Source organism: Acomys russatus, chromosome 14, assembly GCF_903995435.1.
Source record: "Acomys russatus chromosome 14, mAcoRus1.1, whole genome shotgun sequence".
NCBI classification, from domain to species: domain Eukaryota; kingdom Metazoa; phylum Chordata; class Mammalia; order Rodentia; family Muridae; genus Acomys; species Acomys russatus.
Genome location: NC_067150.1, coordinates 12,574,270 through 12,586,263, shown reverse-complemented (window position 1 = coordinate 12,586,263; position 11,994 = coordinate 12,574,270). Strand labels below are relative to the sequence as shown.

At 38.2% G+C, this 11,994-nt stretch overlaps 1 long non-coding RNA gene across 2 annotated transcripts in view; it reads right to left on the bottom strand.

Moving 5' to 3' along the window:
* Positions 1 to 9,176, bottom strand: part of LOC127197956 (uncharacterized) — a 25,626-nt gene extending 16,450 nt beyond the window's left edge. The window contains exon 1 of one of the 2 annotated variants that reach the window (XR_007831805.1): positions 9,094 to 9,176. This is a non-coding gene — a long non-coding RNA (uncharacterized LOC127197956). Of the gene's footprint in view, positions 1 to 8,324; positions 8,379 to 9,093 lie in introns of those variants that run through there. The other variant, XR_007831806.1, reaches the window with a different exon arrangement.
* Between the last annotated feature and the right edge of the window lie 2,818 nt (positions 9,177 to 11,994).

Here is an 11,994-nt window from a genome sequence, read left to right as displayed (position 1 = left end):
AAAGAAAGTAGGTGGGACACAACTCTAAAAATAGGTGTGGCTTGGATAGAAATGGCCCCTATAGATTCGAATGTTTGGATGCTTGTTCCATAAGAAGAGGCACTAAGAAGGCTTGTAACCTTGTTGGAGGAAGGGTGTCAAAATGCAGGTAGGCTTTGAGATCTCAGAAGCTCAGGCTCAGTGGCTCACAGTCACAGGAAGGCGTTCTGTCTGTGTATCTAGATGTAGAACTCTCAGCTCCTCCAGCACCGTGTCCGGTTGCACACTGCAGTGCTTCCAACCCTGACAATCATGGACTATACCTCCAATTAAATATTTTCCTTTTTAGGAGCTGTGGTCATGGTGTCTCTTCACAGCAATAAAACTCTAAGATACTAGATTTGAACATAATGCCTTTTGGCAAACTAAACTTTACAACACAATGCAATAGGGCAAAATCTTAGGAAGATGATGTAGTATTTGATATTTTATCAGATGCAAAGATTTTCAGGTCAACTCTTAAATTTGGATAGAACTCACAGCTTCTTAAATGTTTTGGTTTAGGGTTACAGATTTCTCTAGTTCTTGGGTTCTAAGATATAGTAACTCCAGCTGCAACAGTATTGAAGTGTGACTAGCCATTTTCATCTCTCATGCACTGACATTCCTAATGCGCCTTTGCTTGGAACCATTGCATAGATCTGTGTTTAATCCTTAACTCTTTCATGTCAGAAACTGTACAGACAGTACATGTAAAAAGCTGTGCGTCTTAACATAATGGTAACATTATGAAATCTGATGGAATCATGAAATTTGTATCATAGTTTCTAATGAAGTAAATCCCATTCCAGCCTCTGGTTCACTGTATAAAACGAAGACAGTAACTTGCCTAGTGTAATACTGTATGCATTTATTCTAGCTTTATAAATAGGTAAATAAAAATACATGTTGTTTTTGTTTCTAGGACCACAGATCTCAGTGTCTTCATGGCAAATGTTATAATTTCAGGAAAATTAGTTGATTATTTTTGTCGTTCTTCCATATGTGAATATTTCTCAAAATAATCACATCAATACAAGATATATACAACAGTTATAGATAGTACATATGGAGTCCAGAAATAATCTACAAGTGACATAAAGAATTTCAATATTTAATCACAAAATGAGTCCATGACCTTTCAGGGTCATATATAAGCTGCTTATAAAAACTATAAATAAAGACTGACAAGGTCTCTGCTATTGTTTGTTCACAGGGTCATATCTTGGGAATCAGCCAAGTGGCTCTGCTTACATAGGACACATCTCATATCAAAATCCTCTCTTAATAGAAACCTTTCTAGCTGGTTTGCTTTCCACATGCAAATTTCAGTACACAGTCTTATTTTAGAGTTATATTCTTTAATTACCTGCTATACACTGATGTTTATTTGTTAAGAGGATGATTTAACTCCCTTGAATAAGAAATTAAAATCTTTTACTTATTTTGAACAAACTTACACGTTCATGACAGAATAGAAGGCTGATGAACAATACCAGTTCAAACTACCTGCCAGGGTTTAGTTATGTCCACAGAAAAGCTATGAAATATCTCTATCCTCACCACAAAACTTTAGGAAATTAAGCATTAGCCTAAAGCCATTTAGCTCTCTCACTCAATTTATTAACATATTCAAAGATTACTGCTTTTCATCTCTGCCCACAGGTCTTAAAATAGCATTCCAACCTGCAGAGAAAAAATTATTTTCTTTCATTTAGTTTTTCCCCTACTAGGATAATCACTTTAAATAGGTTATTATAAAATTATTTTATGAATGACTGAATTGTAATAAAATAACATTCCTAATATCTTAAACCCCCCTCCTGAGGAACTATATTTCAACATGTTTTGAAAGTAATTTCACCTTTCCAAGGATTCTTAATCTTTTGGCCTTTTCACTTAGCTAACAGCTTGGAACCCTGTTTTATCTTCCAGGCACATTCCATCTAACTGCCACTGCAGAGCTGAATTCCATCCAAATCATGCATCCCTTCTCTCTGGTGTCATAATGGGACTTTGGACATATTATCTATCAAATTACACACCTTTGATAAATAAATTGTCACTGCAAAACATTTGGAAAAGTTCAGCCCTAAATCTTGCTTCCTATCTTCAGTTTCAGTCAGTCAGAATCTCCACTGCTGTCTCCCAAAGATGGACAGTATGAGGGCACCTGCAACTGTTTAGGCCTTTTTGTGGCATGGCTCTCTACCTTTCCTTTGGGTGGCTCCTTGGCCTCCTGGGATTTTCCTTTCTAGATTTTTCACACTAGTTATTTAAAGTCATTATTTGATTATTGGGGCTAGAAAAGAAACGTGTTTGATGATTGCTTAGGAGACACAAGTGCTTGGGGCAATAGAGGTGGCGGAGTTGGCAAAATGTCTTGTGCAAACATAAGGACCCAAGTTTGGATTTTCAACACTAGTCCAGTTACTGGACAGGTGTAAACATAAGGGGCCCTGATGTTCCTGGCCAGACAGTCAAGATGAAACAGTGAGCTCCAGGTCAATGGAGACTAAACATATGGTATAGACATAGAAGGGGAAGATATTCTAGGTAGACTCTGGCATCCATGTGTATACGTGCACATGAACGTGTGCGAGTGCGCGTGTACGCGCGCGCGCGCACGCGCACACACACACACACACACACACACACAAAGATGCTTCAGCATACAACAAGGACATTTGCTCAGCTATGAACATATCAGCTTTATTCATAATAGCCAGAATCTGGAAACAACCTAGATGTCCCTCAACCAAAGAATGGGTAAAGAAACTGTGGTACATTTACACCATGGAATACTACTCAGGTATTAAAAACAAGGAAATCATGAAATTTGTAGGCAAATGCATGGAACTAGAAAAGATCATCCTGAGTGAGGTAACTCAGACTCACTTACAAGTGGACTTTAGCCATATAATACAGGACAAACACACTACAATGCACAGAACCAAAGAGTATAAGTAACAAGGAGGATCCAAGGGAGGATGCTTAAATCTCACTCAGAGGGGAAACAGAACAGATAACAGCAGTGGGTGAAGAGAGGGAACAAGGTAGGAGAGGAAGTGCAGAGAAAAATCATGGTGGAGATCAGACCTGGAGAGAGCACAGAGGAGGGAGGGGAAAGAAGGCATGCAGAGAAAAGAGGGTGGTGGCATTTCTGTGACAATCTACAGTCCTAAGTCAGGTTAAGTTTCTGGGAGGATATGAAGGAAACTCTGACTGAGACTTCTAGTAGCAGGGGCCATAGAGACTGAAGATGGCACCCTCTATCGACACAAGATTCTTAGTGGAGGGAAGAGAGCACCAACACACTCATAAAAACTTTGTCCCGAAAATTGCCCTGCCTACAAGATGTGCAGTGATAAATATAGAGCAGAGCAGAGATTAAGGGACTTTCCAACCAATGCCTGGCCCAAACCAAGACCAACAGCATAGAAGACAGCCAACCCCTGACACTATTAATGATACTCTGCTAGGCTTCCAGACAGGAGCCTAGGAGCGTTTTCCTCTGAGAGGGTCTACCCAACAGTAGTTCAAAACAGAGGCTGAGACTTATATAGCCAAACAATGGACGAAGTATAAGGAGTTTTGGGGGAAAAGAGAGAAGGAACTGGGGTGACAGGAGCTCCATAAGAAGACAAAAAGAGCTAATTAACCAAGGTCCAGAGGGGCTTGCATAGCCTGAAACACCAACTAAGGACTATGTATGGATTGGACTTAGGACCCCTGCACAGATGTAGTGGATGGGCATGCGAGTCCTCTAGGCTTTTTGATCACTTTCCCCTTGCAGGACTGCCTTGCCAGAACATAGGGCAAAGGGACATGCTCAGTTCTGATGCATGCAACTTGAGCTAGAGTGGGTGGGTTGGTGGGGCTCCCCTTTTCTGAAGAAGAAGGGAGTTGGGAAAGAGGGAGAGAGGGTGGGACTTGGAGAAGAGGAAGGAGGGGTTATGACCAGCATGTAAATAAATAATTAATTAATTAAACAAAATAAAATAATACACACAAAGAAAAACAGCTACACATGCATTGATCCTCTCCCAGATGCACACACAAACACATATGCAGAGAACATATGCATACAAACACACACACAAAAATGAGAGACAGAGAGAGAAAGAAAGAGAGAGAGAGAGAGAGAGAGAGAGAGAGAGAGAGAGAGAGAGAGAGAGAGAGAGAGAGAGAGAGAGAGAGAGAGAGAGAGAGAGAGAGAGAGAGATAGGTGCCCAGTTTTTAAAGTTTTCTTCTCTTTATTGCTTGTTATCTACACCAGGGAAGAAGGGGTTAAATTTTGTAAAGTTAAAATGGCCTCTTTCCTCAGGGCCTCCCTCCTTTGTGTTGTCCTTCTGCTCTGTCCCCTAGGCCTCCTCCATGTCCCTGAAATTCACATTCATAAGCCTTCAGTAACATCACCTAGCACTTTATCTGTGTCTGAAAGTCCAGCATTCTAGTAGAAAAGTGGATGATTAATGAATTTGTCCCCTGACAGGTTAAGATTAATTACACAAAATGCAAATCTATTGCCAGGCAGAGTTTCTCCAGCAGTGGCCTACCTTATATAGGGCTGGGAAATAACACTATTGTTTTAGACATTTTGGCACAGATGGTAAACACTGGGACAAGAATTACTACACTCATCCAATGCGAAATTTCCTCCAATCGTTCTGATATTCTTTTTATCTAAAAAGCCTCTAGTCCTGACTAGTGAATTCTGTTTTCAAACGTTCTGGCTACTTATGGTTTTGATCCTGAGCAATGGTCTCTCATCTCAGAAGTATATGAGGAGTGCACTTGGATAAATTTCTCCCCACTTCCTTCTTATTCTTCCTGCTTGAACCTCAGTCTTGTTGAATGACAGTAGTTTGAATAACTACCGTTTGTTCTGGCATAGTAGATCTAACAAGATAGGCCATGTTCATGAACATCCAAATTTACTGTATTCATATTAAGATGTTGCTTTTCAAAATGTTTTTCTCTTATCAGACTATAACATGTCAGATTTAAGGTGATATGGCTAATTTATTCAGGTGCATATTGCAGTGTGTATTCAAATACCTCAGGTAACTAGATTGCTGACCATCCATCCATCCATCCATCCATCCATCCATCCATCCATCCATCCATGTGCCAAGTCTGCAGAATGAGATGCAGTTACACGAGAAAGGATACCTATCCTTTCTGATGCCAAGCTTGCTGTTCTCAGGTACCAGCTCCCAGCAGACAGCCCATGGAACTCAGATCATAATAGTTTGCCCCAGAAAGACCTGTAGGATATTTCTTTGGTGAGTAGGAGGAAGATGGAATTGCTACCAGTGAACTTTTGTCATTCGTCGAAGAAAGTAAATGCATCAACGTGAAAATAACTGACCAGTGCTCTTTGTGTACCATTTATACCAAGTAGGTTGCAATCATGTGTTTAGTAACATGTACATAGACAGGTATTTACATATAGTTTTATATATTTATATATAATTATATATTATGTATTTCTATAAACATTTACTTAGTTATATTTAATATAAGTATATATTATAAGTGTATATAGATATATATAAGCTATATATCTACATATACTTGTATATATATTAAAAACAATGTCAAAGAGGCCATGAAATTTAAAAATAGCAAGGAGAGGCATATGAGAGTATTTGGATGGAAGAAAGGGAAGGGACAAGTGACATAATTAGATAACATTCCTAAAGAGTAAAAGACTAAAAATCTGAAAACCTCAGAGGTTTTAGGAGATTATATGTGAAGTGTAATGCTTGAACAGAAAAGATACGTCTTAATTTAAACTTTGATGAAATTTGAAAGTTACACCACAATTATTTCCTGTTTGGGGTGACAATATTTGTATATGGTCTTAATATCAGGAAATGACACTACAATTATAATAAAATGATTTATTTCTCTTTTATAAGTCCAAATTCAGAACAATAAATATGGTTTTTATTTATCTTCTATAAGTCAAAATTGAACACAAAATAGAAAGCTAATACATTTTTATCTCAAAATTTTCCCTGAAATTACATTTCTCAATATTATAATATAGTCCTTTTGTGCAATTTAAATGCCAAAAACAGCAATAGAAAATTTTATTTCATTCTATATACAAATACTTAGTTCTTTATTGCAGTACTTATAGAAGAAGTAGAGTTAGAAAAAAATCATGATTCTTTTTTATTTTAGAGATTATTAAAAATCTAAATTCACAAAGATAAGCTGAGAAATACAAAACTGTTATTTCAAAGACATTTTATTTGATACAGAACAGTCCCTGAGCTTCACTTAGTAGCATGGAGGTGCATGGTGGTGGCTGACTAGCTGGCTGAGGGCTCTCTCTCCAGCTGCAGGGCATGTCCTCTGGTGGCAGGTCTCAATGGCGGTGCCTACAAGTGAATCCCATTTTCTATCATGCCTCAGTAATACTGTTGCTCATCAGTTTCCCAGACTCTCAGTCAGCGTGAATCTCACTCAAGCTCTTGAGAGTCACTTAGACTTTGCAGGTGTGTAACTCTCTATTCAGAGATGAGTAACTATTGTGTGCCAAATAGACAGAAAGGGATTTGAGGTTTGAAGCTGAAGGATCTATGTTGTTAATCTTGCCAGCTGCCATCCCACACTGAAGCAGCCATGAAAAACAAGAAGCAGTGGTCATGCCTCTGCTGCAGGAAGACTTGTGCATGAAAGAAATGCAACGCCCAGTTCTCCCCTTGGGTGCAGTGAGCCGACCCCACTCTATATTTTCTTGCATTCAAAAACTACATGACTATCAACACTCCTGGCTAGGGGTATATATTATTTAATTCAATTGTTGTTACCATCGTGGAATAACTAATAAAAGAAACTCGGAATGAAAATTGGTTTTGGCTCACCATTTAAAGGGATACAGTCAATTATAGTGTAGAAGGCAGAACAGAATTCATGGAGACAGAAGTACTTAGCTGGCCCCATTATGTCTCAGCAGACTAGGCAGCAGAGAGCAGTGAGTCTCGGGTCGGAAAGAAGGCCTGGTTGTAACTCGTAAAGCCTGCTGCTCCCATTACCCTTCCTCTGATTAGGCCACACTCCCAAGGGTTCCACAGCCTTGTAGACCAAGTATTAAAACACATGAGTCTATGGGTTACATTTCATATTTATAGAACAGTAGACTAAAAGGGAAAGAGATTTGGGGGGAGATTCCTACATGTTACCATGACCTCCACATTACCTAGAAAATGCTTACAGAAACAATTAGACCAAAGGTCATGGAAACATTGTGAGAAGGCCTTTTCACAATCCCCAGTAAAATGTGGTTTATCACATCAGTGACAAAGTGAAGTGAAAAAAAATGGTTTGTGTAAGAGTAAATGCTTTGATTTTGAAATAAGCCAACTGGCCTTCTATGACTGCATAAACTTTGTAGTTGGGCAAGTGCTTGAAGCCCATGCCCTTTGTTCCCTCATCTATAAAATATAAAATATATTTCTTAATGGTAAGAACTATTTGGCATCAGGAACTGTGTTTTCCTGGAATCAACATGAGATAAGGAGACCTTCTCCAGCATGTCATACATTGCAAAGTTATTGCAAAGTCTTGATGAGAGAATTTTAACACTTTCCCGTTCATTACACCCAGCAAGTCTTCCTGTCAGAGCTTCTCTTCCACACTCGGGCTACAATTCACGACAGCAAAGATTCTCCATGACTGTTCTTCCAACTTCTTCAACTACTTACTCAATTTTTCTTTTCCTCCTATTTACACCTTGGAAAACTGGCTTTCATTCATTGATTTGCACTGATTTTTCTTTTTGAAAAAAGGATCCCAAGAGAAGCACTTGTTACACCTTGTATGCTAGGAATAGTACTTAGAAAAGAGTAGACTCTAAATATTTGCTAAAGTAACAAATTAGTTAAATAATCGATTTTATATTATATAGTTTGCAATAATCCAGTCAACACAGGACTAAATTCCATCTGTATGGGAAGGAAACTATGAAAGGAGAGAGAACTCACACTTATTTGTGGTCAGGAAGCATTGAGATATTGAACAAGTTATGCATGCACTACAGAGTTTGTACATATATACACGTGCATAATTTGTAGTCTCTGCGTAAAAAAATTAGCTCCCATAAAACTCCTAGGTATTGGAAAGTACACTCAAGCTTTCTTCCAGTCAAGATAAAGGGTCTGACTAATGCTGTTATATCAGTCAACTGAAAATCAAGATCAAACAAATATGAAACTGGATTTTTAAGTAATACAATATTTCAGCTTCAATAATAAATGTCCCCATAGAATCCTGTTGAACTTAAATCTCACCTGGCTATGCTACTGACAGAGATAAATGAAACTATGAGTAGATCCTGGAGAAGAAGCCAGTATGTTCTAGTATGTTCTCTTCACTCCACTCCTCCCAGAACGTTCTGACTTCACTTCTCATGTGGATTCACACCCTTTTTATGGCTCTCCTTAGAAAACAGACAGTATTCTGAGGGATGATGATGATGATGATATCAACAATAGTAAAATAGATAAAAATACGATAAAACAACCAAACAAGAAAAAGAACTAAGAAAACACTTGGGAAATACCTGACAAGGTAGACACATACGTTTGCATATGAGGAAACCTGTAGAAAGCCCACACCTGAGGGTTTCCCTTCCCTTTCTCTAAAGCTCTCTTCTGGCTTTGAAGCTGCTTTCTGCCCCTTGGCTGACTTCCTTGCCTTCCTATTTCTAACAGCAAAGTTTTTGCTTGTTTGTTTGCTTGCTTGACTTTTAAAAATTTTTTATTTTTTACATATACATTTATATTATTACACATATATCCAATAAACTACTTATAGTGACAAAAACCATGATGCAATCAGGAATTATACAAGTGTTACATTCTTAGTGTTTTGGCCATTTGTTTTTAATTTTTGCTTCGTTTTTCCTTTCTTCTTCTCCATCTTCTTCCTCTGGAAAGCTGTTGGTATTTTCAGCTATAACAAACTCTGGTATTTTTCTTCAAAAATTTTAAAGTCTAACAAAATCGGCCTCATGTTAATAATAAGGAAAAAAAGAAGGCTGGAAGCACCATCACTCACCTCACTTAGTGTTTCAGTGACAGCTCCAAGCAGAAGAAGGTGACACCAGGAGATATCTGGACGCACACCTACACAGAGGACAGTGTGCACAAGTGGAACATTATGAAACTTAGATCCCAGTTGGCCCCGCCTTCTCATGTGTCTTGGCATTGCTTTCCTCCTAAGACTAGAACTCTGAGTTCCTCAGGAGTGAATTAAGGATATAGGAAACTAAAAGAATATGTGTTCTCTGCTGCATGAATGGAATTTCTTAGCTTAAGATGCCAATGGGGGTGTCGCTGTTATGATGAATACCAGCCTGGTTGTTTTCTTTCCAATAAACCAAATTAGTCCACACTTGTCTTATTAGATTATTTTAGGTAAATCGATTTCTTCAGAAAGAATCTTAGCACCACTTCTTCATTACTATTGGGGCTGATTACAAATGCTAAATTGCAGAAAATGAAGCTAATTAATATTCTACTTGCATTCCTTATGTTGATGATAATTGAGATGGTCATACTGAACCAGATAGAATACTGGATCTTTCACTGTGCTGCACCCCACATTAGGGCTTTCCATTTCTCATTATCTTTCTTTTCACATCGAGAAGACACTTTGATGTCTCCCTGACAGGTTCATTGGGAAGCAGCTTGCATTGAACTCTTAGCATTGCATTTGATAAGTAAAGGGAAAAAACAAAGTTTTTAAGTGTATAGAAACAAAATCAAAGATGTGAACTTATCTCCAAAAAACAACATAATGAGGTCATAGAAACATTTAGAATTCTTCCAACTGCCTGTGGTATAAACTTTCCTGGCTCAGCACAGTCTGTAGGACCAGGGAGACTCACCGAGCACAGTATCTACAAGATCCAGTCATACACCCATTCAGAGGTACCTTCAAAAAATTCTTCTATGTATTTTCCTTCATCAGTCACCAAATGAAGCATTATGGGCACAAACTAAGCATTAGTCTTTGTGCTAACACTGCAGATTTAAGCATGAATGGAAAGTGAATTTTGTCCCAAAGAAAACACATAAGTAGGGCATTTAAGTACAATTTTAAAAGTTTTATGCATGGTCCATTTACTCATTGATTGATCTGACAAATACTTATTATGGAATTACAGATTGAATTATAAGCCTCTAAATTTCACATCTATTTTTCAATGCTTAGCATCCCAGAATGTGACCATATTTGGAAATACTTTCTATAGGTTTAATTGAATAAAGGTATGCTCATTGAAGTGCACTTTAACGTAACATGGCTACTGTCATTTTAGAAAGGGAAATTTGGATGCCAGATATGCAGAGAAAGCAGACAACATGAAGACTTGGGGAGGATCATCAGTCAAAACGAAGATGGAGTTTTACCAGCATAGTGGGGGACAGAGGCCAATTCTATTCTATCACCAATAAAACTAATCTAGGAGGGTGTTGGTCTAGAGTTTCTCCACTCAATAACAGAGAGGAATACACTTCTTTGTGTGACTGTCAAATGTGTTGTGCTCTGGCAGTTCCCGAACCGGTATATGCAAGCAGACACCACAAAGTCCCTGAAATGAGAGGTTAGGATAAACTTTGTCTTCAGGAGTATCAGACCAAATGATTGAAACAGTTGAATAAGAGATCATAAGAAAAAATATTTGTAATAATAAGTAAAATTAGACAGTGCTTTTGGAGCACATAGTAAATAAAATCATGATAATATCTTCTGCAACATATCAAAACTCAATTAGGCTCAAGTTGAAAAGGAAAGAGTGGTCAAGTGAAACACAAGCAGGGTTGAGCTCTGCATACAGAGGAGAGCAGTGGACATCTTTAACTTCCTTCTCTTGCCATCCTTACTTTTTTTTTTTTTAACATGGTAATGTATGATAATACATCGTTCCCAAACTCCCCCCAAATGTGGTGAATAAGTTTATGCAGGGAACCTTCATACTGTTCCATCATTCTATCATTTTTGGTCTCAAGACAGTCTTCAGGCAGTAAAGTGCGAAACAACCTGTAAGAAACACATTTCTCACAAAACACTTCTTTCGGTTTTTAGTGCCATTCCTTAGTAACTTTCTTGTTTCCCAATTGAATGAGACTCTGCAGTGGAGCCATGTGGCAGGAAAACACACGGGACCATTTAGAAACCAGGAGCTTTGCCTTGGCTTCGGCTCCACTCAGCTCTCTTCTAATAATGCACATGCAATTGAGAGCATGTCTGATCACACACATGCTGCCCTCCACACGGCACGTCTAACATCCTACTGGGAACCTAGGAGCTCACCTGTATTGACCTGCGAGATCACCTGTCTCTGCACAAAAGAGTAAGGTTCTCCTCCCCTGAATGACATCACACTGAGTTTCTATTTTAGCATATTTCAAATCATGTCTCTGAATGGAAGGTAGGAGGTCGATCTAGATTTAGCTGGTTTTGAGTACATGTGCAATTTGCAAGAAGTCAAACTGTGTCCTCTAAATGAACTTTTCTTAAGATTCATCTATTTGCTATTTTTGCCTATGAATAACTGAGAACATATATGGTTAAATATAGGTACATTGTGTGAAGGAACATACTCATTAAAGGAAATGGTTATAACTTCACCTATGTACCTAAACAACCATTGAAACTCCACTGTTTATCAACCAGTAAAAGGAATCCTATGAAAGGAAACCCTAAACAGTATTGGCATCTTAATATATCTTTATTCTTATGGCTATTTATCAATCTTCTTAGCAGGTTACTTTTTAATCTGTACTTCACTTTGATATGAATAAAGTATCCTTGGTTGTTTGCAATCAGCATGTATCTTTATTTCATTCTTGAATAATAGTCCAATTTCATGGTCACACAGAGACGGGGCCCAACCACTGGTAATGACACCGGTTTCTGATTAGTCCATCTGATCAGAATTCCAAAGAGCTTAAA